General features: G+C 38.7%; 1 pseudogene; it reads left to right on the top strand.

Annotated features, from left to right (window-relative positions):
- Positions 1-11: 11 nt before the first annotated feature.
- Positions 12-3,476, top strand: LOC107299373 (annotated as a pseudogene).
- Positions 3,477-6,712: the final 3,236 nt, after the last annotated feature.

Consider the following 6,712-nt stretch of genomic DNA (forward strand, 5'->3'; position numbering starts at 1 on the left):
TAGCCTTCAATATGTTGGAAGGCAAAGACAGAGAAGATTATGGAAAGGTCAAGGCAGCCCTATTGAGAGGAGATGCTGTCAGCAGAGAGAAAAGTCGCCAGCACTTCAGACGTTTCTGCTACTTGGAGGCCAAGGGTCCAAGGGCAGTTTATGGCCAACTTCAAGAACTTTGCTGTCAATGGCTGAAGGTTGAGAGACACACAAAGGAGCAGATCTTGGAACTGCTGGTCCTGGAACAGTTCCTGATGATCCTGCCTCCAAAGATCCAGAACTGGGTGAGGCAGCATGGCCCAGAAACTTGTGCTCAGGCTGTAAGTTTTGCTGAAGATTTTCTATATAAACAGCAGGAGACTGAAAGACAAACAAACCAGGTGAGGCCTTTTCTTTATAAATCTCTTATGTGGCACAAATCCTGTTTGAGATCTTGATTTTTTTTTTCATCTCATGGGAGAGAAAGGAAGCTTCAGGCAAAAGGCATCAATTTTAACTGATGAATTTTACTATCTTTATAGCTGTGTCAGTTCTTCAAGGGAGGCCAGGTCAGAAAATAGGCTGTCCTCTCACGGATTGTTAATAAGAAAGCGAAGAGCAGGAATAAAATGGCAGTTTTCTCAGTGGGGAGGAGTAAGAGTAGAATTCCTTATAGACCTGTGTTTGGAACTGGTGCTGTTTAACTTGTTTGTAGAGGCCGCCCTTGACTTACAACTCTTTGTATAGTGACTATTCAAAGTTACAATCTCAGTGAAAAAAGTCACTTATGTCTGGTCGCAGCATCCCCATAGTCATGTGATCAAAATTTGGATGCTTGGCAATCAGCATGTATTTAGGATTTGCCCCAGTGTCATGTGATTGCCATTTGCAAACTTCTCAGTTGGCTTCCCACAAGCAAAACCCATGGGGGGGGGGAGTTGGATTCACCTAACAACTGTATGGTTCACTTAGTAACTGCACTGATTTGCTTAACAGTGGCAAAAAAGGTTGTAAAATTGGTTTTACACTTTCTACATTATTTTTGTTGCAGTATGCTTTTGAGAAAGTGGCTGTAAGCTTCTCTGAGGCAGAATGTGCCGATACTGAACAGAAGCAACTCTACAAAACACCCAAGCAGGATGAGGAGTGTGATGCTGACCTATTAGGTAAGGAAGAAAGTCTTGAATCTGAATTCCTGCTGGACTGCTTTCTGATAATGTTTCTTTTCAGAGAGCCTGATCTAAGAGAGGATTTCCACACTCATAATACAGCTAGTAACTATTAAATAAATGAAACCCAAGTATAGCCTGGCTAGTTTTCTCAAAACAGAGTGGTGCCTTCCTTGTTGCACTGAGAGAATCCAACATCTCTGAATTGCCTATATTTACCCTCAATATTTGACAGCAAGGTTATTTGCCAGAATTCTCGTGCTCCTACTTCAACCTCTTCCTAATAAATCATATTAATTTGAGATCAGTGAGATTATTCCTTGGCTGTTCTTCTCCAGTCCTAATTGTTACAATAAAGATTTGACATTTAGTAACTTCTTTATTGCTTTCTAAGAAAAGGATGACATAGGGGAAAAGCTAAGCAATGGTCTTGAGGTTTGGTAGATGATCCTACAACTCTTTTCTTTTGGAATTGTTTCCTTTTCTATGCAGTATTCCATTCTATGAGGTTGGAAACACACTTCAAAGTATTCTGTGTGGCCTTAAGAGCACCAGATTGATCTCAATACTTCCCACTCTGCATTAAATAGATACCTACCCAACTTGGTTTTAGCTTTCAATGGTACATCTTCCATCACTACTGAGAGGCAATAGGCTGATATGGAATAGAGAGAGGCTTGACTACTGTGAAAAAGAATTGGGGAGATAGCCAAAGCTGTCTGTCAGAGGAAGTGAGTCTCAACATTTGAAGGTAGAAACCCTGAAGTGCTGGAAACCCTTCTGTTTCTTAATCCAGTTCTTTATAGTTACAAAATGTTCAAGAGCTGCATTTAATTGTTGCTGGCAAACCTACTCTTGGGTGGGATAGTGAAATATCATGCACACGAACAGAGATTTTCTGTCTTGTTTTTTCTTATTGAGAGGATTCTTTGTTTTGTTTTTAAGTGTTCAGCCTTTTTCAGGTGACTACTGCATGAGTCCTTCATGGCTCAAAAAGTAAGAAGCCACACTGATTTATTCAATGGTGTGATCCAAGGAGCCTGTTGGGTCCATTAAAGAAGAATTCAGAGGCTGCATGTGACCCAACAGGCTTCTCATTTGGGCTCAGTAAAGGTGGATCAACATGTCAATTGTGAGATTCTTTCTCAGATAGGACACCAACAAGTCACTCTCAATACCCCCTCAGGAGAGTATGGTTTGCAATAGTGGCGAATATCTGTAACTCGGGTATAGGATGAGGATGAAGGTTCGTTCTCTGAGCTTGAGGATTGGTTTGCCTTGGATTTGAACATGAAAAGTTGAAAAACGACAAGGAGTCACGGAAATATACTGTAGTTCTATGGGAGAAGCATGTTCTTTGTGAGATTAAATTTGGCTCATAAATATATGTTAAAGTAAACTAGGATCCTGCCTGTTCAATTTTGCTTAATGAGAAGTTGTTAGAAATATACAAATGCCAGGCTTCTTCAGTGTCCTGTGATGTCTTTTCCTTTTTCCTTCTGAATGAGATCTTAGAGAGAAGCTACTAGTTTTTCTTAACTATCTATAATTTTCCGTTTTCAAGTTATGTTTTTCTCAAGGTCAATGAGTGAGTCATTTGAATTTTTCTTAATTTCTCCAGCAGGTAAGGACTGGATGACTATACACGAGAGAGAGACAGATGTGGCTGAAGATTCTGCGCAAGCAGGGCCTTGTGAGGTGTCTCTTTGGAAAGCAGAAGAGATTGTTCCTCAGTGTTGTGTGCAGGAAAAGGCTTTAACTAATCAGGAGAGACTGAAATGTCAACAGAGCACCTTGGCAGGAGGTGAAGCTGATGCATCTGTCCCTTATGTGGGAGACTACAAAACTATCATTGCAGCCACAGTCCAGACAGGAAATGACACTGGTAAGAAACAAAATGCCTCCCGAGCTTATGGCAGAAATTTGAATCGGGGCTCCACAGTGGTTAAGAACCGTCATATAGGAGGAAAAGCACATAAGTGCTTGGTCTGTGGGAAATTCTTTCTTTCTAGCTCCAAGCTCATCATTCACCAGAGGACCCACACCGGGGAGAAGCCATATGAATGTGCTGCTTGTGGGAAAACATTCCAGTCCAGTTCAGTACTTTACCGTCACCAAAGAGTCCACACAGGAGAGAAGCCGCACAAATGTCCTGTCTGTGGGAGAAGATTCAGTAGCAGTTCAAATCTTAACCGACATCAGAAGATCCACACTGGGGAGAAACCATTTGAATGCTTAGATTGTGGGAAAAGCTTTATTCAGAAGGCTGCCCTTAATAAGCATCATAAAATCCATTCCGTAAAAGGGAAAAGCAGGGAGCATTTTAATATGAGCTGAAGCCTCACTACAATGTCATGAGAGAAAACCAGGTAAAAAACTGGATTATGAAAGGACACTTGGGGGAAATTGGAATACTCTATTTGTGTGCCAGCCATAAGAATCTCTTCGGACTTCTAATTGTTTTGATGAAGTGAAGGATTGCAGAAAGAGATGTTGGCTTCTAGAGCCATAACTCTCTGGTCTGGTGCTGACAGATTTTCAGTGATTGGATGTTTTGACTGGGAAGACATAGAATTGTCTTATCTTTGTCATGATATTCTGTACAAAGACATTCACAATTAGCTGCCTCACTCCCTTATGGAACAAGAACTTGTTCTGGATGCAAAGCTTTAGGGCAGGCGTGTCAAACCCGCAACGTCACGTGATGTGTCGCGACGTATTGTGACTTTTTTTCCATAGCCGGCAATGGGGTTGGTGCCGTTTTGTATGATGCATCAGGCCCATGGGCCGGCAGTTTGACATCACTGCTCTAGGGTGTTCAATATTTATGGAGGACCATGATTTTAAATGGGTTGTTTTATGATGGTGCTGTGAAGGCTCATAGGTATAAAAAATAAAATAATTCTAAAAACAACATGTATGGAATTGAGGCATTATCCTTGCTTATATAGATTTAAGAGGTTTATGCTGTTTCTTTTTCTCTACTCCAGAAATATGTCCCAAGTTCATTTGCATTTTTTGAGATAAAAGGGATATAATATATACTAAAAGCCTGAACTGTAATGGGTGGCAAAAGTAGGTGCAGTTGTGGTTTGATAAATAATACCCAACAGGTTTCTTTATTGTCATTGATTGATAGAAAACAGGTATTTGCCTTCTGTACGTGCCATCCTTCTCAAGATAGGCCATTTCTTCATTCTCTCTACAATAAACTATTAATTATAGTTTATTTGGTATACACCTTTAAAAAGTAGCCAAATTCTGCTTTTTACATACACAGTATTGGAGTGAGAATCTTACCAATGTATAGTAAATTGGAACAAGTAACTATATTTTTGTTGATGCAGCTTAAAAGTGCAATTGTCTTGTTTTGCAACCAGTTTGCAACCAACTAGACTTCTAACATTTTTTTCACAAGAGACATCATTGCATTGATTATCTGTGTATTTGTTTTGTTTCATAAATATATAATTTAGTCTGCATTTCTATTCCATTTTACAAACTGAACATTTTTGTCTGACCAACATGAATACATAGTGGGAACTATTTATTAAGTTACAGTTATACCTGATTACCTTTTAGTTGCTTTTTAATGTAGTTGGATGCCACATTTTTTGTCTTAAATATCTTTAGCTTATTATATGAATGTTTTTCTTGGGGATACAGCCACCATTGGAATAATATACGAGCATAGGACTTGGATGATCGTGGATGATTTTTCAGGATTACTAAAACGGCTGTGTTTTTAATGTTTATATTATTGTTCCTAACTTACTTATCCAGCCAATCACTAAAACAAAGTTAGACAATATTTACTAGCTGTTGATGCAAACAATTGCCAAGGAAATACATTTGCCATAGCAATTTATGAGAATCAGAATTTTTTTTATGAATGTATTTTGTTATATTTCTAGCTTGCCTTTTGTCCAAGAGATGGCTCACATGAAGATCTTAATTTATCCTGTAACAATACCCTTATTAGGTAGATTGGGCTGAGAATGACTTGTCCACAGAGATAACAGTGGATTTCTAGGAACAGAGATGGACTAGAACCTAAGTCTCTCCATTCCTTAGCCACACCACCACCTTAACTGCCCTGAACAACAGCTGTTCCACACCACTGTTGTGAAGAAAGATATAGGAAAGAAGCGAGTTTGCCAAAGACATCTGGGAGATGGTGACCAGCTATTGAGATAGACTATACGAAATACTGGTCTATTCTTGCAAGGAATTCCTTCATTTTTCTTGGGAAGGAACATGTTCAGCCATGTTGCCCAAACTGAATGTTCCCATCTTAGGATCAAACCACCAACAAAAGAAACAGTTAACGTGAACAAGGATTCAAAACAGTTATATAGATTATTTTAATGAAAATCAGTTGAAATAATTCGTTTGTTTTCTCCATAAAATGGCTTTCATTTTTCTAAATCTGAAGGCCTCTCCTGCTTGGAAGAAACTGAAGAAGCAATGGGCTCTGGCTTGATGGAAGGAGAAATACAACCAGGACAGGTGCCTCCTCCCTCAGGAGACTTGTTCAAGAGGCACTACAATTGAGAAGTACAGTTGCTCTTCTTGACTTCAGGTCTTTAATTTTACAAAAGTGGAGCACTGGATATTTTTCCATAGGTGACCTAAATCCTCTAAGCGTTTAGGTACCAAGACATAAATGATTTAACAAATCAAAAGCAACAGTTTAAATTGTACTCAAAAATTAATCAGCAGCCAGTTTAGAGCCCAAAAACATAGGTGCAATATCCCAACAAGTAGCAATTAATGTACCGTGCTGCATTTAGAGTATGGCTTTCTTTCACCCTACCTGAACAATACTTTATTCCCAACATAGCAGCCAATCACCTGAACTCAAGTAATTGAACATCCTCAGGAGAAATAAAGAGGTCTATCAGGTTGTGTAAAAAATATGAAATAGGCTGACAATGAGTAGGACAAAGTTCTATTCACAGGTTAGCAATAGGATGCAAATGGCACAAAAGTCACTGGAGTTTATAAGTACTGGTGAACTGCACAGCATTCCCTCTGGTTACTTGGCATCATCACCATGCATCAGAATAACCAAACAACAAAATGACAACTAACCTTAAAATTCAAAATACAATACACTAAACCATAAATTAACCATACATGCTTGATACTCATAGTCCACTAAACCGAAACACAGTGGACTATTATACAGTTCACCATTATCAAGATGGTTTAAATTGATAATGGCTATGCAACAAGATTGAAGGTTGAAGAAAAACAAAACCATAGGAAAAATGGTGTATTATTTCTGGAAGAATTATTAGTTATGAGACAAGTAAAAGTTACAAGTATTTGTACATAAGGAATTCAACCCAGTGCAGTGGCACTTCACCCACACTGAAGCAAACTTTTAGGGATAAACCAATGGGGATAGTGAGTTTACACTTGATTTTCAGATTTTGATTTAAAAACTTCTAATACTACCACTGAAGCAAACTTTTAGGGATAAACCAATGGGGATAGTGAGTTTACACTTGATTTTCAGATTTTGATTTAAAAATTTCTAATACTACCACTGAAGCAAACTTTTAGGG

The sequence above is a fragment of the Protobothrops mucrosquamatus genome, unplaced genomic scaffold (genome assembly GCF_001527695.2).
Source record: "Protobothrops mucrosquamatus isolate PMUCROS unplaced genomic scaffold, P.Mucros_1.0 scaffold4840, whole genome shotgun sequence".
Classification (NCBI taxonomy): domain Eukaryota; kingdom Metazoa; phylum Chordata; class Lepidosauria; order Squamata; family Viperidae; genus Protobothrops; species Protobothrops mucrosquamatus.